Source organism: Oryctolagus cuniculus, chromosome 5, assembly GCF_964237555.1.
Source record: "Oryctolagus cuniculus chromosome 5, mOryCun1.1, whole genome shotgun sequence".
NCBI classification, from domain to species: domain Eukaryota; kingdom Metazoa; phylum Chordata; class Mammalia; order Lagomorpha; family Leporidae; genus Oryctolagus; species Oryctolagus cuniculus.
Genome location: NC_091436.1, coordinates 63592548 through 63613974, shown reverse-complemented (window position 1 = coordinate 63613974; position 21427 = coordinate 63592548). Strand labels below are relative to the sequence as shown.

Below are 21427 nucleotides of genomic sequence, written 5' to 3'. Positions count from 1 at the left end.
GCCTGGCTTCACCATGGGCTGCTTTCTGTCACATCCTCCAGTAGGAAGAAGGGGTATTTCCCCACTATTTTCATCAATGAATGAACTCTAAGAGATGCTATCATTGTCAAAACTGGAAGCAATTTCCATCCAGGTAAACGCTGTTTCAGAACTCTGCACAGAGCCGTGGCTGACAAGGGAGGGAGGGAGGGAACCTCTCTGGCCAAAGCTGCCAGAGCTGCAGCCCTTCCTGGGATGGGTGTGCTGCGGCCCCCTATCTGGCATCGCACGCAGACTTTATCAGCCGGTGCAGGCGGCTCTGTCCATTGACCGCCGGCCCCTACCCCTGCGAGTGTCCCAGAATAGCCGCAGCTACCTGAGAGCGCTGCGGTCCTCAGGGACTCGTTATTGTCCCAGATAAACAGCGTTGCAGCAGCCAGGACGTAATGGCTGTATTTAACTGTGATAAGTGACGGGCAGACGCCCCGAGTGAGCCGCTCTGTGCGGAGCCTGGGTGATTGCACAAAGGCAAGCTGGCTTGGCAGCAGGCGTTTCTTGCACATCATAGAATTGATGCCACAGGGTTTGAGACTCCGGGGAATAAATATGACAGCCATGGAGGAGCTTGCCTTCTAAGCGAGTCGGACAGGGCAGGCCTGCTGCATTTTGGTTATGCTAATTGCAGAGGGTGTTTGAGGAACCAAGTAGGACTCAAAGTCTGGAAAATGGGTTGGATTAATGGAGGCAGGCATCGTGGTGGAGGGGGAAGAACTAGCTGGGAAGTGTTGGGGTGCAGAATAAAAGATTGTTCTCTGGATGCACGCTTGCTTTGGGGAAGGATTGCCAGGAGATTTTAGGAAATGCAATTGGTTTACATCTCAGGCTGCAAAGATCAGAGAAGTGAAAGTGAGAATGGCCAACCTTCACCAGCAACAAAGTTAAAGGAATTTATTAGTACTCGGGCGCATCTTTGTTCTTGATAATCCTCTAGGAAGGTTTGTGTGAAAAGGAGGAAGCGTGCCTCACTCGCTCCGTGCTTCCCTGATGAGCTGGCAGGCATTCGCCAAGTGGCTGCAGAGCCACTCCATGCACTTGGTGTGTGGCTATGGCTCCACGAAGAGGATGTCCTTCTTGTTCCTATTAAAAAATTTTTCTTTTCTTCTTTGCAAGGTAGAAAGAGAGAGATGAAGGCGCTCCCATTCACTAGTTCACTCCCCAAACACTGGAGTCCAGGTCTCCCACGTGGGCAGCAGGAACCCAGTTACTAGAGCCATTACCACCACCTTCCAGGGTCTGCACTAGCAGGAGACTGGAGTCAGAAGCCAGAGCTGGGTATTGAACCCAGGCACTGCAATGTGGGACAAGGGTATCTTAACCACTAGGCAAACGCCTGCCCCTGAAGAGGGTGTTTCCTCCCCCTGATCAAAGGGAACAAGCAGGCCCAGAATTGTGAGGACGGCTGGCCATACCTGCCCAGTGGGGACCTCGCATTGTGGTGCTGGTCTTCATGCACAGTGCCCATATGGTTCGCGTTTGTACATGGTACATGAAATGGGCTTCTTTGTGTGACATTGTATGTGTGATGCTTCGCATAACAGGGGTGGGTTTTCCTGTGTTCAGAAAATCTCCCAACTCAGAGAAGAACCAAGGCAGGAGACAGAGGCACCACTAGTTCCACAGAACCCTCAGTATTAAGGAAGACACCAGAGGGCTGTGTGTGTGTGTGAGTGTGAGTGAGTGAGAGAGAGAGGGGGGAAAGGAGAACAGAGACAAGGAGACTAGAATTTTAGATTTCAGGGTCTGGAAATTAGTCCTCCTCATACATTGGTACCAGATTAATACCCAGATGCTCAAGTGTATAATTCTACATATTCGATGCTGGCCTTTGTCCAAAAATCCCACAGTCACAGCATGTGAGAGAAGGAAGATAAAACGGAAGATTTCTTCCAAGCTCCCCTGTTTCCTAGAGGAAGAATCAAGGCTTGGGGCAGGAGTAAGGACCAGATCCAAGGACACACAGCTGGTTAGGGGCAAGCTGGACTGTAACTCGGGTCTCTTCGCACTTACTGCAGTAATCTCCCCTTTGCACAGATCAAAAAATGTCGACAGAGAGGAGACAGATTTTCTGTAAGATCCCTGTGCTTGGCAAGGGCTCAAGGCTCCAGAGCTTCCTGCCATGTTCACTTTCAAAAAAATCCAAGCTTGCGTCCTCCCCACTCTCTTGATTCCATTCCTCGTGTGCCAATGCAACACCAGGAAACTGAAGCCCAAGCTTGGCTCTCCATCATCATTGGTTCCAGGGTCCCTTCCTGGGTCACCACCACGAGGCTTGCCCTGAGCCAGTCCGAGCCTGAAGAACGTGCAAGGTTGCCTTCGGCACCACCCCCTCCCCAAATGCTACCAGCAGCAAGGGACTTGTACTGCCACCATCTGGCCTTGGTGGGTGTCCCAGGCATGGGCAAGGATGTGACAGGGAGGGGAAGTGCGCAAATGGTCTGCTCTGCCATTCTCTTAAAATAAGCTCAGTGTGAGGAGCCTTTCTGAGCAGCAAGAGTGGGACTGCAAAAAATAGAGCGTGGTGCAGCTGCACCCTTTGCAGCTTCGGGGGAAAACACATATTATTTACCAGACGATAATAGATCGCAGTGAATAATAACGATTATTATAGTGTTTGGGATGGCAAAGGCTGTACTTAGGTTCCAGAATCGCTCTCATTATAAGCCCGTTTCCCCAGTCCCTTGTGAAAGCCTGGAAATTTCCTCTAAGTCGGCGGGTGCTGTCCACATTTGGTCTCTGTCCAAAGGTGATTTGAATATAAAGAAACTTATTTGAGAAATCTCTCGCTAATAGTGATCACATTCAAGAAGAAGAAGCCACATCATTGAAAAAGTAGTTGCAGCATTCTTAAATAAGCCATTAAACATGGCGGTGGTTCCCAGTCTTTGAAGGAGTTTGTTAAACATCGCCCCCCCCCCTTTCTTTTCCCTTTAAACAGATAGTTCGAAGGAGGCCCCCTCTGACTGTGGGATTTGGCCCCAGGTCCAGGAGTAGGGATGGCTTCTCTCTCCACAGCAACTTCCGGGCTGTGTTTCCTAAATGCAAAAGCCTTGTCCCCACAAGAAGCTACCCCGGGTCTTTGGATCCATTTCCCATTTCCATAGCTCATGCCCAGCCTTTTGTAGCTTCCTATGTGACGGTGACTCAATGTTTTTGTAGTTCTTCATCGTCTCTCATTCTCAAGAAAAAAAGGAAGAAGGAAGGGCTGCGTGGAGGGAGGGAGCCAGGCAGGGAGGAAGGAAAGAAGGGAGGCAAGGAAGGAAATGAAGAAGGGAGGAGAGAAAGAAATCAAATGTGAGCTCTTTAGTCAGAGATAAATTTCCACATTTCCAAATCTGACCATGCCAAATGCAAAGGTTTCCATGGCCTTGTAATTCCACCCCCGTTGCATACTTGTGGTGTTTTGCATTTTCACTTTGGTTATTTAATATACATATTAAATGCACACAGATCTGGTGATTTAATGTGATTTGGGGAACTCAGGCATTTCCTGTCGTGCACGTAGAGATTTTCAAACCCTGTTTTTGGCTGCTGCTTATTATTGTTGCCGTTAACACCAGGATTTGGCTAGCAGGGTTCAAAGCACAAGCTCCCACTGAGTCCTCCCAGCGGGCACCCTGAGCTCCTCACACTCTTGCTAAGCAACTTCCCAGGTCTCTTTGCGGCCTCCATTTCTTCATCTGGAAAAACGAGGAGGTTGTGGTATGGCATCTCTGGGGTCTCTTCAAGCCTTAAATTCCACCACCTCCTGGAAGTTACTTGTTCATTGTTCTAAGAATACTCTCAACACCAAAACGGAACCCATCCAGTGTGACATCCCACATGTTGGCAGGGGGCAAAGGTACCAGGTTGGGGCATGGCTCTCATTGGACAGAGTGGGAGACTCTGTGGGAGGGGCTGGGTGTGGAGCCTTGAAGAGCAGGTCCAGCCCGGGACAGTCGGGTTGGCAGGCTTCTAAGTGGCTGCTCCTTCCGACAGAACAAGGGACTGGGAGCAAATGAAGCTCACCAGTTGGGGTGAGGAGGAGGGACCCAGGGCTGTGGGTGGGCCTGGTCACGGACCTCCCCCACAAACCGATTCCTTATTGAAGAGTGCATCTGGACGCCAAGGCCTGGTGGGTTTATGGTCTCCCAGCCACGGTTGGTTTTGGAGGTGAACACATGCATGGCTCACCCAGCTCACAGACAAGACCTGCAACCTGAGAGGTGCACCCGTTGCCTCAGGCTCAGTCGCCTCTGCAGAAAACATCGGAAGATATGTATTCGTGCGCATGGTAATTTTTCATTTGTTAAAAAATGAGTCTCTTGGCCCTCCTTGCAGCGAACTGCAGAGCTGTTACACGGAGCTGCAGGCACCCACCTCCCCCACCACGAGACCTTGCCTGACTCAGGGGTGACTTTGGGCAGCTCAGGCGACCTCGTGTGGCCAGGTGTGCCATGCGCGGAGGGGAAGGTGGCTAGGCTGCAAAGCACGCTGGGGTCGTGGATGAGGGCGTAGTACGCCATGCGCGTCCTGGTGTTCCAGCAAGCGACTGGGAGTTTCATTTCCTGGCACAAAGCTGGCGATGCTGGCCCATGGATCGAACTCCTCATGAAGTCACGTGGTGCTATCTGGGCTCGAGGGGCTCCTCCTGGGTCTGAACACACGGCCGCCTTCTGATCCCTGCCTGGGTTCTCGTCCCCTGGGCGAAGGTGGGGGGATCCGGCCCTGTGGATTCTGACAGCCCTCTCTCCTCTTTTCCCAGGAACGCTCAACTCACAGGGTACCTTGCGTGGAGAGAGGGCGCAGAGCAAACCATGTCACGCCATCCAATGACACCAGCTGGTCAGCTCACCACCCGCTCTGGCTAAAACTCAAGCAAATAAAGCCGCTTCCTGTCATTAAGTCTCGGAGGAAGCAGCCCTCCCTCGGTGGCCGGGAGCCCAGAGAAGTCCACGGCGTCTTGGACCCACCAAGCGGGCCCAGCCTAACTGCTACCACCAACTCTGCTTCTCCCTGGAGGAACTTAGGGATTTGGGCCTCTGGTTTTCCAAAAAAACAAAAACACAGAGCACCACCAAGCCACAAAGGACCAATGTAGGTATTCTGCCCGCTCCATCTTTAAGGCTCAGCACCTGAGGCTGGAAGAGGACACAGATTGGAAAACAGACATCTTTTTTTTTTTTTTTTAATCTTTTTAAAAACTGCTGTGGTTTTGCTGCTACACTAAGAGTTGTGATTTGCATTGTACGGTTTTTTGGACCTATACTGTTCCCGTTTTTGATGGCAGAGAGGGGTGGCACCGGGAGTCCTCGCACTTCGGCCGCGTCTCTGTCCTGCCCAGGATGCACTTTGAAATGAAGAGTTAGAATATTTTATTGGCTAATATACTTTTTCTTGTTATTTTTTACAAAGGCCACCTTTATCCTTTTTGATGCCATATTTTCAGTGTTACACTTTTATGGCTTTTAATTTTCGAGTTGACAGATGTAAGAAGCAGCATGAATAGTTTATACTGTGGTTTTTCAGAGACTGAACGCCAAGAGAACTCGGTAAATGTTTATTCTTCTCAGCTTTCTCTTTTAAATTCCCCTAAATAGCGCCCCATTTGGGAACAGAGCAGGAGTGTGGAACTCAAGACCAAATTGCCCTCAAGGTGTAAAATAATCCGAGGGGGAGTATTTGCTGGGCGTCACGAACGACTCGGGTGGAATTTCAGCCCCCGATGGTTTTCGGTGATCCAGGAAGTTAGTGAGACAATCTCCCTATACGCGGAATCCTTTCATGATAATGAGAATGGTATGGACAAACCAATGAAAACAAGAGGGAAAGTGAGAAAGATCGCCCATGACTCTGTTTCACTGTTTGCTTTCTCCTGTCACGGTGAAGAGAAATGTGCAATTGGATCCTCAGTCGGTGGTGGAGGGTAACAGGGTAGATTTACTTGTGTGCACTTGTGCAGTTGTAGCTGCGAGTCCAGAGTCCTCTAGAGCATGTGTCCTGGCACTGAGTTGGTGAGACAGTCGTGGAGTGTCCCATTCTGATGAGTAAAGAAAAAAAAAGAGAGAGAGAGAGAAAAAATTTTAAGAAAAAAAATCAAAAAAGAAGAAAACTTAAAAAAAAAAAAGAAACCACCTTGTGATTCAGTGTATCTGTTTACTAACTCAAAGAAAGCAATTGTCCCCTCTGGAGGGGTCCAGGTGCCCCCCGCCCCACTCGGCCGCAGCAGGAGGAGGGATGGCGGTCCCGGCGGCGGGCGAGGCCGGCCCGCGAGGCGGTGGCCTGGAGACACCGCGGGGCCGCAGATGCGGTGTACATACTGTTTCTATATTCTCCTTTGTACAGAGTCACTTAACAAGTCAAGCTACTGTTTTACAGGTGCTCCTTATTTATTAGAGCTGTGAGAGCTTGGGGGACTCACCTGGCGAGCGAGCTCGCTTTTTAAAAATGAAATCTGGGGAGGGCCGGGGAGGGGAGGAGGGAGGGAGGGGAAGCTCGCGAGCCCGGGGAGAGATTTATCAAAGTGAACAAAAAAAGAAACTTCCAGCAACAAATCAAAGCCACCAACCCACCCTACCCCCCCAACCCACCCACACGGGGAGATGCAGGCCCTCCCTCTGGGTGCTCGCTTCCCTGCGGGGCTCACAACACTCTCCTCTCTCCCTGACTGGTGTCAGATTCATCAAACAGAAATAAATCTCTAAGGAAAAAAAATGCACTCACATGTGCGGATTTGGCTTTTCTCATTATTACGACGATTGGATTGTCGTGGTTCCGTTACGCAAGGTCTTCATTTCTTTGCCCACCTCCTGCCACCACCCCCATCTCCCTGAGAAATATTTCTGAAGTTAAAGCTTGTAGGTGTTGAAAGATGGCAAGCTACAGTGCTGGCACTGGCCGTTCTGGACCTGGTCTCTGCCGATGATAGCCCGTTCCATCTGCTTCCTGCTACACCTAAGGCTGACAGCACTGTGCCAGTGCAGTCAGCTTGGGGACATGCAGACCCCTTTCCAAGTGCTCTCCAAGCTCTGTTCTTTTTCCGCTCCAAGGGCTCAGGTGTAAGGTTCAGGAAGCACCCTCTCCCATGGGTGGCGCTCACCCCCACATGTCGTGTCACCCTACAGGCTGGGAGACGGTTCGCTTTGGCTTTACGTGGGATGGGTCCACCTAGCTTTTCTCTATACGTGAATTAAACATCAGAAAGTTTCTAAGGTAGAACGTACACTGATACCTAGTCCTAGCCCAGGTAAACTAACCCGATCCTTTTGTTCTGCACATGAAAGATGTGAAGTCTGGCAAAGCATCTTGACTTGTCCAGAGTCCTGTACTGGGTTGAGTCAGCTCTGCAAATTCTTGGATACAGCAACAGTTCCCTCTTGCAGAGCGTGGGGGGTATCCAGGAGGCCTCTGGGCGGGGATGTGTTCATGGAGGTGACACCATCTAAACTGTGCTGAGACTCAGCCGGGGATGTGGAAGGTGCCAGGACCCCCAGCTGCAAACTCCCTGATAGCGTGACTCCGAGAGACATCATCCGGGATCTTGATTTGGCTTTTGTCTATAGTCCAAGGACGTAGAGCAAACATGCTGACCCTTCTGGAAACAAAAGGCACCTTTGTTCAGACATGGGAAAGATTGTGTGGCCTCTCCTTGGCCACCACTACCTTGCCTCCTGCTCTTCTTCTGCTTGATCTTAGTGCCCCCTGGATGCATAGTTCTCCCAGGCCCTCTAAACCACATATAAAGAAAGACGGAGAGAACGACGGAAAGCAGTAACCAGTGTGTATACTAGCAAGCCCGTGAGGAGGCGCGCAGTCTGCTCCCTGTAGTCCACGTGGAGAGCCTAGGGCCCCCTGGAGGTAGTCACCACCCAAGGCTGCGTCGCAGTGGAGCTGCAGAATGGGATTCCAAGCCAAGGGGTTTGGGGCCAGAGCCCAGGCTTTCCGTCCAATCTGAAGAAAAGCTCTTGATATCGTCCCAAAGGGTCCTTTGGACTTCTGGGAAATTTGTAGTGGGGATTCGGTCTTATTCTAAAGCGACCCTCGTGCTAAAGTAAGCCAGAGTCAGGAGTTAATGCGTATCGCCGCCCCCCGCCCCGCCCCTTATTGGATGCAGGAGAGCGCCGGGGATGCCCTACCTTCTGAGGACAGGCCAGGCAGTGTTCTCCCTGGAGGTTCTCAGGCCCCCTGTTGACATGAAGCCCTTCCCCCCCCCAAAACCCTGAGATGATACTGAGAGAGGACCAGAGAGGGAACAAGTGGACAGCCCCTGCTCCAGTGGCTTATCCTTAAAGGGCAGATGGGGCTGCGGGAAAGATGTGTCCCTTACTGGCCTCAGCAGGAGGCTCCCTGGTGTTGTCCAGGGTTAGGTCATTGACATTGGGAAGCTGCATTCCCAACGGAACAAAGCTGCCCCCTCAGTGCCGGGGCTTCCCCGGATGCAGGAGGCCAGACAGAGCCCCACCTGGGCCTAGCGTGCGGGTGCCAGCCGGTGCTGCCCACACAGCACCAGGGCCGGGGCCGAGGCTCAGGCCCTGCTGCCTCTCCAGCCCAACCACCTCCGCTGCCTGCCCAGCAGCCCAGCCAACACGCGTCCCGCCCTGAATTAAGAGCTGTTTCCTGACCTCCCTGCCCATTCCCTTTGTCTTAGGCCCATGGAATGGCCTCTGTCCCCAAATGTCTTTCTTTCCTCTTCCCTGGACAGTTCCCGCAGCACAGCTGCTCCAGGGAGGGTGTCCTGGGAACCCTCGGGGTGGGGGGCGCTTCCCCCTCTCGCCTGCCAGCCCCCGCTGGCCTCCACCGCAGCGAGTAGCAGCGTGCAGTGCGCTCAGCTCACTATACTAGACTGCAAAGTCCTGGGGGACTGGAGCTCTCTAGGCCATCACACGGACAGCTACTGCTGCTTCTCTCTATGGGCATCCATGGCATTATTTAAGTCGACTACAGCCACGTGTGGGACTGTACAAAACAGTCCCCTCTGGTCATCCAGGCTCCTTGGAGGCAGACGCTGTGGCCCTCCTGGCTTCGGATGCTAGTTAGTCACTGCCCTTGGAGCTGAACCATTTTGGCTGAGTTGACGCCCCTAACAACAGATGAGGACAACAGCGCCTGACAACCAGAGCCGTTGTGCAGAAGGTGCAAGAAGACTGGGGTTTCACCTTGTGTTTGTGACACTCAGGGGAGGCGGTGGCTGGTGCCAGCCCTGCCAGTCTTCCGGTCAGCACATCCGTGGGCATCTTCTGAATGCAAGTCCAGCCCTGAGTGCAGAGGCCATGCGAGGAAGGCCAGGCTCAGTCACTGCCCCTGTGCGTCTGTGCTTAACCCCTGGTTCCAGGTCACGGAACTGTTACACATTTCACCCGGAAGAGCCTTAGAGACGAGATAATCCTGGGATCCTCACACACACTCACAGATGGAACATAGTCCCAGACCCTGTCTTCCTGGCGGTGGGTGGAATGAACCAGTGGCCACCCCAGTGTACTAGGAAAGGCGGAAGCTGGTTCTGAGAAAATGGCTCACACCCACAGGGTGCTGCCTGGGTACAGGGGCCCTGCCTAAGGGCCTTACTAAGTCATGGGTTTAATTCTCACCACGGCTACGCGAGGAGGTACAACCGTCACCATCATTTCCACATCCTAGCCAAAGAAATGTAGGCTTGAGGAAGGGGCCTTCCGTCCAAGGCACCACCAGTGGTGAGAGGCAGAGCCAGCAGGGAGCTGTGGAGCAGCCTAAACCAGGGAAACTGAAGTGTCGTTGACCTTGACCTTGATATTGGGTCTGGAGAGAAAAAGACATTGACAGCTACCTCTCCTGACACTGGGTCTTAGCAAGACTAAAAATGGAACTGGCACTGTGTCGTGTCGGCAGGTAACATTGCAGGGACGTGGGTTGGGGGCCTGTGCCAGGAGCTCAGAGAAAGGATGAGAAGCGAGAGGCAAGTTGGCACCCTTGTTCAACTTCCTGGGGCAGGAGACAGGGGATCCATGGAACCGAAGGCTTTGTCCTCTCCTTGCTCTTCTGTTTTTGAGCTCCCGCTGGGCTTCCTCCCATGGTACTGGCTTAGATGATGAGGAGATGTGGAACAGGAGCAGCAGGGGAGCAGCCCGGGGCCATGCAGGCGGAGGCCAGGGCATGGACTCCTAGGCTGCTGTGCCCTTCTGGGCTGTGCCTCAGACCCCTGGCTGACCAGGTGAATGAAAGGCTGGCCAGGTGGACAGACGAGTGGAGAACTTCCAAATGCCAGACACCACAGCATTCCCCTAGCCGGGGGCAGGCAGTGCTCACAAAACCACCTGCCGAACATAGGAGCAGGATCCTTATTTCTGGGTGAGAAAAATGCAACCCAGGAGGGTTAAGTGACTGGCTTAAGCACGCAACCAGGAGGGAATAGAGCCAAGCTATGAACCCTCTGCCTCCAGTGCCATGCACTTTTGATGGCTGCAGAAGTACCAGCAGCATCTACTCAGCTGATAACTCAGCTGGAATCCAAATCAGCCAATGGGACGCCTGCCCGATGACATCCCTCCAGCCAGCTTCCGGACCTCAGCAAAGGGCTGGCGCTCCCTCCTTGCCCATTCCTCACAGGCAGGTTTGGTCCAAACCAGCAGAGTGAACGCCTCCAAGCAGGAATGGACACCTCTTAATCTCCAGGAACTTTTACTCAAAGTTCACCAAATGCCCCTCAGTTGCCTTGCTTCTCTGATGCCTCGCAACAGCTCTGTGAGGTCGGTGCTGTCATCCTCATCTTGCAGACAGGAAGCCAAGTCCACAGAGGCTGTGGCAGAGCCTGGAGCTGCCTTGAGGCGGTGCGATTCCAGAGGCGACACTTCGGCACCTCTGCATTGGATCCACCATCTTTTGAGTGGGTAGACATGTGCGTGTGCACGATTATCTCCTTATTGAGTACCTGCTGTGTGGCCACATCTTCCACCACGTGTCATTTCATCTGTGAGAGTGAATGGAGCATCAACCTGGAGGTGACACGGAGGACCAGCGAAGGGATTCCCAAGGCTTGAGTGAAGAAGATCAAGTGGCCACGCCTTCTTCACCTCACACCCCTCCAGCCAGCCCTGTCCTGGGTGTGAACACTTCATGGCAAATCCTGCCACCTTCATCATCTAACCAATCACAACGCTTCATGGCAAACCTACTTCATGATCTAACCAATCACAACGCTTCATGGCAAACCTCCTTCATGATCTAACCAATCACAACGCTTGCCACCTTCATGATCTAACCAATCACAAGGTCCATGGAGCTTTCCTCCAGGCAGGTGACCTCCTCCCACCCGGGCCCCACACTCCTCTCTCTTTGCTGCTCTGTTGGATTTGGGAGTTCGTGGGTTCTCTGATTTCCTTTAAGAGCTTGAGAGAAATCCTGGGGGCCAGGGCAGGAAGAGGCTCGGTGGTCTTTGTGTTCCAGACACCCTGCCTACGGGCTGCAGTCCCTGTTGACGCGGATGGAGTTGCTTGCTCCTCTGCCTCTCATCCATAGCCAGTGAGCTCCTCCAGTCTCCTCCACGTCCCCTGTGCCCCTTTCCTACTTCCTGCCCTGGGCTTCCCTCTGGACGTCCAGTGGTGGAGATTGCTGGTAGATGCTGGTGTGGGGCCACCACCTCCCCAGCTTTATGAATGAGGTCGGCCCCCAGAAGGGCACCAGAACAGCATACCAGCATCTGAGCTAGAAGATCTTGGGCCATGGGGATCACAAGGAAAATCTCTTTATTTTGCCTCTCCCAAGTCTCCTGCAAACCCATCACATTCCATTTAAGTGTTCCACGTAAAATAATTTCTGGTGTTGGAAATACTCAAAAACAATATTTTTAGGAGAGGCTAGGTTGTGAGTGAGTGTGCTCTGGAGGACACGACCTTGACCTTGGCAGAGAAAGGGAAGGTGGATGCCGAAGCACATTTAGCTGGAAACTTGAGACTAGGTGGTATTGTTTTTTCTTCTTTCTAGGTTTATTTAAACAAAAAGGAAGGCTGATGACAAAATAAAAATAATGAAAACAATTTGGAAAAAAGAAGAGTTTCATAAAACAGCAGACGCGTTTTTAACTTCAGTCTACCTGGCACCCCCCGACACACACACGCCGCCCCAACCCTGAGCTGATATAGAGACCTCTCTGGCCAATCTCCCCCATGTGGCGTAGCGTCTCCTCCTCCACACACACAGTAGCTGGATTAGGGCTGACGACCGAAGGCCCAGAATGCAATAAGATACTTTTATACATATTGATCCTTTTTAAAAAAAAGTTTGTTTTCATGAAACTTTAATTCACTTTTTTTTTTAGCCTTTTAGCCTAACTGCTACACATTTTATCCCTGTTCTACGTGAAATGCTGATCCAGTCCAGGGTTTTCGTTTTCCGGGTGTAACTTTTCAGAAATTGTATATCTGCATAGCAACCCTGCGAGGGCCGCCTATGTCACGGTATCACATGTCAGAAAGATGAAAAGGACTCCAAATCTAAGCTCTCCACAAACTTGGCCCTTGGATTCTGGGCTACAGAGCTTCTTGGCCTCGACATCAACGGCAGGAGAGACGTCTCAGGCCCAGAGAGGTGCAAACTTTTATCTTGTTGATGACAGGAACGACACATGACAGCTGGGCAAGGAGGGGACGATCAAACCAGAAACAAAGGCTGTATTTTTCTCTGCTCTCGTCCCTGCTGTCAGCTTCCAAGTGCAACCTGAGCCTGGATTCCGAACCCAGTGTCCAGATTAGAGATTGTTGACTCAGATTTAGTGGTGAAACATGAGCCGGACCCTGTTGATGGCAGGCCTTGAAGGAGCAAGTTTACTTAAGCCAAGAGAGAGATTGGGTGTCGGGCGAGAGCCTGGCTTTTCTTTATCGCAAACTTCCTGATCTGCCTCTGTTTTAATAGTTTCCACCACCACCACCAGAAAAGAGAGAGCGAGAGGACGATGAGCGAGAGAGGGGGAGGGGGCTGGGAGCCCCTCTCTCACTTCCATCTCTCCAGTGTCATAAATCAGGAAATTAACAAGTGCGCAACTGGCCTTTGCCACTGTCAAAGACAATGAGCCTTTTGTGTTTCTTGCACTTAGCATCGTCTGTCCGTGGAGAGCTGTGCTCAGTGAGGTTGAAAAACGGGGGGCCTGATGGAGGCATTTGAAGGCTGTTTCCCCATACTCGGGCACTCGGCTTTTATGAGACTCAAGTGCAGCTTAGAAACTCGCCTTTCGGTCTGAAGGCAGGTCATTAAGGGAAATCATTACATCGCTTTCCCTGTCTCTGTCTCTCTCTGTCTCTCTCCTCTCTCTCTCTCTCTCCATTTCTACTTTGGCACCATCCCGGCTTTTCCTTGGCTTCTGATTTCATCCCTCTTTTAGATTCTCTGCGCCTTCAGTAATTTATGTGCACGATATTTTCCCAACCTCCAAATGTTTTTCCATTTGGCAAACCTTGTCCCGAAGCCTCCGCACAATGTAACTGGAGAGCCCGTGTCTGCCAGAAAACATGAGCGCAGTTCGTGGAGAAGCCGAGGCACCCACCGGCCCCGACCCTGCCGGCCTGGGCCGCCCCTGGGGACACGGGGCAGGCTTTGGGGGTGGTGGTGGGGTGGTATCTGAAAGGGTCTTTTCCAGGCTGCCACAGATGCCTGGTTTTACCCTCCTGGTCTCCAAAAGGAAAAGATTCCTTCCAAGCCCCTTTCTCATAGAGTTTTTGGAAGCATCCCGGTGCCATATGGAGAATCGTTTCAGGAGTCTCCTGATGGCTTTTACGTGAGCAGCTATAAATTGGCCGGTTTCCTTCAGGTCTGACATCCCCGCAGTACCTGCTGTGGCTTGTTGGGAACAGCCACCGCATATGTCAGTCCTGCGCTGATCTTCATAGGAAGCAAAACACAGACCCCCCACCCCCTCCCCGGCAGGTGTGCTCGGGACCTTGGGAAACGGGCACTGGAGGTGGCTCTGGGAGGACACGTGGTTTCCCCACAGGTCACCAGGACGGTGCTGCCCCAGTGGCTTTTCTATGCCAACCCCACAGAATTAGGTGGAAGGCGGAAGCTGAGGCTGGTGCCCGTGCCCACAGACAGCGCCCACTGCCTGCCGGCTGGGTTGGGCCCCTCTGTGAGATGTGCAGGAGGCGGATGGCTGGGTTTATGTCCAGTTGCTCCCGGGGCATAACTGGACAGCTGCTGGCTTCTGGAACACCAGCGGTCTTCCCTGAGTCACTGCCACTCTTTCTCACAAACACTCCCCGCATTTTTTTTTTCTTTTTTAAAGGTGGCTCGTGAAGTGCTCGCTCAACTCTTGACCCAATAATCTGGTGATTTCATAAGAAATCAGAGGCAGACAGCCATTCTAATAAGGGCAGACTCGCCGAGTTCTTCCGGGCCTCTCCACGAGGGGCAGGAGGGCAAAGAAAGTCGGTTCTGTTCTACAGAACCCGTCAGGAAGCAACTGTGCCCTGAAATTGCTCCCTAAGCATCTCCGTGAAAAAAAAAAAAAATCACAGTACTGAAGATGGGTTGGCTCTGGGAATTCATTCGCTCAGATGTATTTTTAGGCTTTTGTTTATCTTTCTTGGTTGATAAAGTAATTATCAAAATGCGTTAGAAAATAATAGCCAACTGGTGAGAAAAAGGAACAGTTGGAGGAAGCGAGGCAACGGAGGGAGAGCATCCGCGGATTCTACCTCCGGCTTCCCAATGAAACGCCGTACAAGTTTCATCCTCTTTTCCCGTCCCTTCCTTGCTAACGCGGCCCCCACCACACAGCATCTAATGCAGAACCACAAAGGCTGCCCGCTCCTCCTCCCTCCCTCCTCACTGGCCTCCGTCTCTGCTCGCCCACGTCGGCCACAGGTCAAGCAGAGCCCTAGCAGATGTTTGTGTTTTATGAGCCAAATGGGAACCTGAAGGATCAACCAAATACCAGCCCCACTGCGAGGGGTATCCAGGCCATCTGACATGAGGCTCGCAGATGTCGGCCCGTCCGGCCGGGCTGCGGTTCCGGGGAGCAGAAGGAGGGCTGGGTAATGAGCTGGCACTGCCGCCCGGTTGGCCCATTGCTCTGCCCTTCCGAATGGCACACAGAGGCCTCCGACGGAGGCTCGGGGAAGGCCTCGCCCAAGTCCACCTCCTTGGCTGGCAGTCTTGGTGCACGGTGGCCAGAGCACCATGTGGCACCCTGATGGTGGCTTCTGGCACAGGAGCGAGCAGGAGGTTAAGGACAACTACTACTGAACCAGCTTGGAAGAGCCTCACGGTCTCAGTAGACATCCCCCCTCCCCACCCCACTACACAGCCAAACACAGAGCACGGGCAGTGTGGGTGGACAGATGGAGGTGCTGAGCTTCTGCCACAGCCCTGGCATTTGCTGCTGTTGGCTGTGCTGGCCTTTAGTGTTGGGGGCTTGGTCTCGCCACCAGTGATGGGGAGATTGTAATTCCCACTCTTGGAGTTCTTTCCAGGATGAAATGATGGCAAGTGTGCAGGCTCAGGGCCTGTTTGCCCACAGACCCAGCCCTTACCTTTCTCTGCTCTGCTCTGGATGGTGGAGCACCTGGCCCTGGGGAGGCCTGCCCATGGGAGACTGGGGAAAGGGTATCTCTTTTCCGACCTCTCTGCCTTGGCAGCATCTCCTATGGGAGCTTCTCTCCTCCCCTCTCCAGTGCCCTCTGGAAAGCCCACAGGAGCTGCAAATGGCCCCCTTCCCCTGGTCCCTCCAGCGCCAGGGTTACCCGACTGTTCCCTGCCCAGCGTCTCAGTGCTTCAGCGCTGGGGTCCCCGGTCCTGTTTAGCCTTCTTCCAGATGTCAACTCTCACCGTGCTTGCTGACTTCCTGGTTGGGCCTTGGCTTGCTGAGTGTGTGAACCTGTAAACCTTGATGCCCAGCTAGATGGGAACAGGCCTCTGAAAGACCCCTGATGGCCACGAGGTGGAAAGGGGCAAGGCTCTCACCTGGGTCTCAGCTGGAGCATCACATCCTAGAGGTTAATCTCCGGGTCAGCTGTCCAGGCGCAGCAATTTCCAATTTCACTTTGGGACTTTATCAAGATAGGAAAACGGGGCTGGCATTGTGGTACAGGAGGTCTGGCTGCCACCTGAGAGGCCAGCATCCCGTATGCACTCTGTTGAGTCCTTGCTCACCTAATCCAATCCAGCTCCCTGCTAACGCACCTGGCAAGGCAGCAGAAGATGGCCAGGGTGCTTGGGCCCCTGCCACCCATGTGAGAGATCTGGATGGAGTTCTGGGCTCCTGGCTTCAGCCCTATCCAGCCCTGGCCATTGGCCATTTGAGGAGTGAACTTTGAAAAGGAAGATCTCTCTGTCTCCTCCCCTTTCTCTGTAACTCTGCCTTTCAAATAAAATAAAATAAATCTTAAAAAAAATGAAAATCGAGGGTTACATGCACACACACACACACACACACACATAATGTATTAGTTTAAAAATATATGCCATGAAGGGCTGGTGCTGTGGCATAGTGGGTTGGGCCACTGTCTCCAGTGCTGGCATTCCATGCAGGTGGCAGTTTGGGTCCCAGCTGTTCCACTTCCGATCCTGCTCTCTGTTGTGGCCTGAGAAAGCAGTGGAGGATGGCCCAAGTCCTTGAGCCCCTGTGCCCGCATGGGAGACAGGGCAGGGGAGGCTCCTGGCTTCGGATCGGCACAGCTCTACACAGATCCGGTCATTGTGGTCATCTGGGGAGTGAACCAGCAGATGCAGGACCCCTCTCACTCTCTGCCTCTCCTTCTCTCTGTGTAACTGTGACTTTCAAGTAAATAAATAAATCTTTCATATATATATTTACATATATATATATATGCCATGATAAAAATATCCAGCGGCCTCCTGGTCTACCTTTGACAGTCTGCTATGGGACCCATAGGGCACTGTGACCTTGTCAGTCTGGACTCCTCTCCTGGGTTCTGCTGATCTCCTGTATCTCCTGCTGATCCCATTCCATGCCAGGTGACAGTTCCTCATTTCTCTGAGTGTGTTGAGTCGTCTCATCCCTGTGCCACTAAGGAAGGGTGACCCGCAACTCCATCAAGCTGCTGCTCTGTCCCTGGCCAGTTTTGCTGGCCATTGGCGCTGTTCCGCTCGGTCTGTGTTCTATCTTTTCCTTCTGCTGTGCTGTGGGTGTGGGGAAGGTTGTACTCCACTTCTTTTGGCCGGAAGAGTAACTTCCACATTGAGGTCAGAATTGAAAATGGATTTCCCCAATGGGCAGAGAGAGGAGGCCTCCACTTCCTGTATAGTGTAATTAAATGGCTGTCCCTTCCCAGCCCACAGCTGCCTAGGCTCAGGGCCCTCCCTGCTTAACCATTTCCTGCCCCATATTGTTGAGACCCTGGAGTGGTTCCCAGGTGTTAATTAGCATATGGGGTGGGGCCTTGCCCAGCTCCTGTGGGGAGGCCTCAGCTCGCAGGTGCTCTCTGGGAACAGGAAGAGGGGCTGCGGAGGTGGGGATGGTGGTGCTTGCGCTTGCTTGACGAGTAGTTTGTCTCGGTGATCACTCCCATAACCACAGGCAGAATTCTCTCTTGTCATCTGGCAGAGATAGGATTCTCTCCTCCCCTCCCGCCACCTGAATCGCATGCAATTCCTGCTGAAACAACGCAGCGGCACTGCAGACACACCAGTGGCTTCACAGACGGCACGGTGCATGGCAGGGTAGGTTTGGAAAGCCTTACGTGGGCACATTCCCATCACCCAGTTTGCACGCCTGCAGCTTGGGCATTGTGCCTTTCTCATACCCATCCATCAGATAGGAAGCTCTGAGGTGAACCGTGTGCTGATCAATGTTGAGGGCTCTCTGGAGAAGAAAAAAAACTGCGTGCGTCTAAACACATACTTAAGTTGATTAGAAATTTTGCTGTTATTAAGGAAGTGTAGCACACCATTTGCAAACAATGATGCAATATATAACAGCCTTTGTGAGCGCCTTCGTAGAACCAATGGCTTCCCAGTGAATGCTTTTGCTGATTTTGGCTGAATTCTTGTAATCATATCTGGTTGCAGTTGCTGAATGAGTTCAGCTCTGACATAAATGTTGAATGATATTTTCCCGGATGTGAGTGCATTACATAAAGCGAAGCCACAAGACTGGGTAGGATCTTTGCTCATTCACCAGTGACAGGAGTGGCTTCTCGAAATCAGATGAATAGTTTTCAAACACTGGGAAAATGTTTCCTCAAACTTTTGTGGGACAGAGTGACAGCCACAGATAGAACACATCCTTTTAGGCTTCATCTGCATGACTAACATGTTCCCTCACTTTCCCAACTTTAGACAAGCAACAAAATGATCGCTCAAGGGCCGGTGCCGTGGCTCCCTTAGTTAATCCTCTGCCTGCGGTGCCAGCATCCCATATGGGCGCCAGTTCTAGTCCCGGTTGCTCCTCTTCCAGTCCAGCTCTCTGCTGTGGCCCGGGAGGGCAATGGGGGATGGCCCAGGTGCTTGGGCCCTGCACCCACATGGGAGACCAGGAGGAAGCACCTGGCTCCTGGCTTCAGATCGGTGCAGTACGCCTGCTGTGTCGGCCATTTGGGGAATGAACCAACGGAAGGAAGACCTTTCTCTCTGTCTCTCTCACTGTCTGTAACTCTACCTGTCAAATAAATAAATAAATAAATAAAATGATCAATCAAAACCTGACTTCTAGCACTTGCCAATTTGCGCCCAGGGTGTGAATCTCAGCGTGATAGATCTCAGGCTCAAAGGCGATGCCGCTGCACTCGGAGTCACTGAGACGTGGGCAGTGCACACCATTAGATGAAATTTCCACTTTTCAGATATAATAGATGTAAATAACCTCAAGAGCATAGATAATAATGCAATGTAGTAGAGTAATTGAAAAATGATACATTTTAACATTTATTGCCATTGGTTTAATATAACTTATTGAATTTTAACTGCATATAATTTCATTTTTAATAATGTCTACGTTTAGCAGTGGCTCACAAGATGCCTGGAAATTTAGCCACAGCTCTCGTGAGCTCATGGCAGCCCCTCCAGCAGAGCACAGGAGATGGAGAGGACACTGCCTACTGTGGTCTTGCTTCTGCTCAGCTTGTGGCCAAGGTCTCTGGACAGAAGAGACCAGGGGGTGGTTACTTGGCTCAGAAGTCCTGGGCCAAACTCATACAGAGGGGTAGAAGGTAGCCTGGAGCACAAGGTGAGAGCCCATGCCGCAGGAAACCAGTGACGCTCTTTGGGTATGTCTTTCTGGCTGCTAAAGAAACATAAACAGTTTTAAGTTTGAGACAGTCAAGGAAATTGAAAGGAAAAAAGAAGAGACAGGAAAAGAGAAATACAAAGACAAAATGACTACTAATTTTTAATTATCTTTTATTAAGAAACGAATTTGATGGCACAAAATTCTAGGCTTGCTGACCCATGACCCACATGACCTATGACCCCCATGCCCCTCCCACCTGCCTGCTGTGGTGCACCTGTGCCGAACCCCTTGGGCACTCCCTGTGTGAGGACCTGACCTCGTCGTGTGTCTTTGGAAGGAGAGGATGAGATTACCAGGGCTTTGGATCCATTTTTGGATCCACTGAAAATCACAGGCTAATCCTTAGTGTGTCCCTCTCCTCTTACAGGCGCTGGCCTTGCTGCGGGTGGGGCTTCAGTCCCAACAGTCCCAGCAAGTCACATGCCACTGACCTCTGCGGCGTCCCTCCTGCCCTACCTCGGCAGCACTGGGCCCCAGGGGAACCCAGCTTTCCAGACTCACTGCGGCATCACCTCCTCCGTTCCCCACCTCCCCTCCCTTCTCCCCAAGCATTGTCATGCTTTGCTATACCTTTGTGTGCACTTGTCTGTGTTCTCAACACGCCCGTGGGCTCTTCCAGGTACAAGATCTGCTTCCATCAGTGCACTAGGTCTCAAAAGAATAGGTCAGAGACCCTACGTCAATTAGTCTCACAGTTTTCCACCTTGTGCGTATGCAGGAACTACTTGAAGAATGGATTACAAGGCACATATCTGCATCTTTTAATAAGACCTGTGGTCTTTGATGCACACACACCTTTGCTCACAAAGCACACCTTAACAAAATACAGATTTGCTCAAACTTCTCAGTTTGTAGGTGGGCAGACAGAAGACCAGAGGTTAAGTGGTTGCTTCGGGACCCTTGGCCACTTGGGGTAATGGGAGATCAGGGTGCTTTGATTCTTGGGAAGCTAATCAAGCTAATCACAGGTGTGCTGATGACCACTGTTAGGACGACTGAAAACACCTCGAATGAAATCATTGCTCACCACATTTTCAGGGAGGGGCGGGACTCTCCACAGACATGCACACGGACATCAGGCGCTCTACCTATTACCGGGAGCAGGCTCTCCCTGGAGTGCCAAGTGTTTTCTCACTGATGTCACAAGAGTCCCCTGGTGATGGCTGTGTCTTGCGGCATTATTCTCCTCCATGGCTGTCACGACAGGCTGTCTACCACCAGCTCTGTTTCCAGCAGGGTGTCCTCTGACTGCCACCTGACACTCACACTGTGTAGCAGCAGAGACACGGCCCCTAAGTAGACCCAATGTGCAGGTGTCTGGCTCAGGCCTATTTTATGGACAAATCTTGTCAGCTGTTTGGTGAGCACTGTGCCTGCTGGTTCCTGCCTTGGGCAGCAGGTGCCACCTAGAGGACCCTGGGACGGCCACCATGGCTTGGCAGCCTGGACCCTGACGAAAGTCTGCAGACCCCCAGCAAAGGTTACACCAGCCCCATAGCATATGTCTGGTACTGTGGGTTCAGATGAGGGGCTCGCTGGGAAACCCGGAAGCACAGAGAGCAGTCTAGCCGGTTCCTACTGTTCAGTCATCCCGCTGATTGTGATTCTACGATAGGAAGTAGGCAGGAATTTTGTCGGCCACCAGATGTCAGCAGTGGGCCAGCCAGGTGGTAGCTGGTGCCTAAGCCCCAGGAGGAATGTCAGGCATGCAGAAACTCCTACCTTGGACTTGGTAGAGGCACCAAGGACCCTCTGTCAGCCTTGCCCGTGTACCTGCCCCATTCCTCTCTCTCCTTCTGATGAGTAAAACTGCTGCAGCAGGGCATCTTGGCTAAGCCTGAGCTGCAACTTGACAAGGTCAGAGCAGGTCAGGGGTAGAGACAGGGCCACGGAAAGCAACTGTGTGTGTGTGTGTGTGTGTGTGTTGGGGGGTGGGGGTGGGCAGGGTGTTGAGGTAGAAGTCAGGACACTGTGGGGCTGGCACTGTAGCATAACGGGTAAAGCCTCCTCCTGCAGTGCCAGCATCCCATATGGACACTGGTTCAATCCCCGGCTGCTCCACTTCCAATCCAGCTCTCTGCTATGGCGTGGGAAAGCAGTAGAAGATGACCCAAGTCCTTGGGCCCCTGAACCTGTGTGGGAGACCTGGAAGAAGCTCCTGGCTCCTAGCTTTGGATCGGTGCAGCTCCTGCCATTGCGGCC

At 52.3% G+C, this 21427-nt stretch overlaps 1 protein-coding gene and 1 pseudogene across 2 annotated transcripts in view; both read left to right on the top strand.

Annotated features, from left to right (window-relative positions):
- SOBP (sine oculis binding protein homolog) overlaps positions 1-6733 on the top strand; it is a 165735-nt gene extending 159002 nt beyond the window's left edge. For both annotated transcript variants that reach the window (XM_051855417.2, XM_051855416.2), the window contains one exon: positions 4781-6733. The gene's annotated coding sequence lies outside the window, so the exon portion shown is untranslated. The remainder of the gene's footprint in view (positions 1-4780) is intronic.
- The window catches only part of LOC103349918 (N-acetylglucosamine-6-sulfatase-like), a 38288-nt pseudogene that overhangs the window by 12432 nt on the left and 4429 nt on the right, over positions 1-21427 (top strand).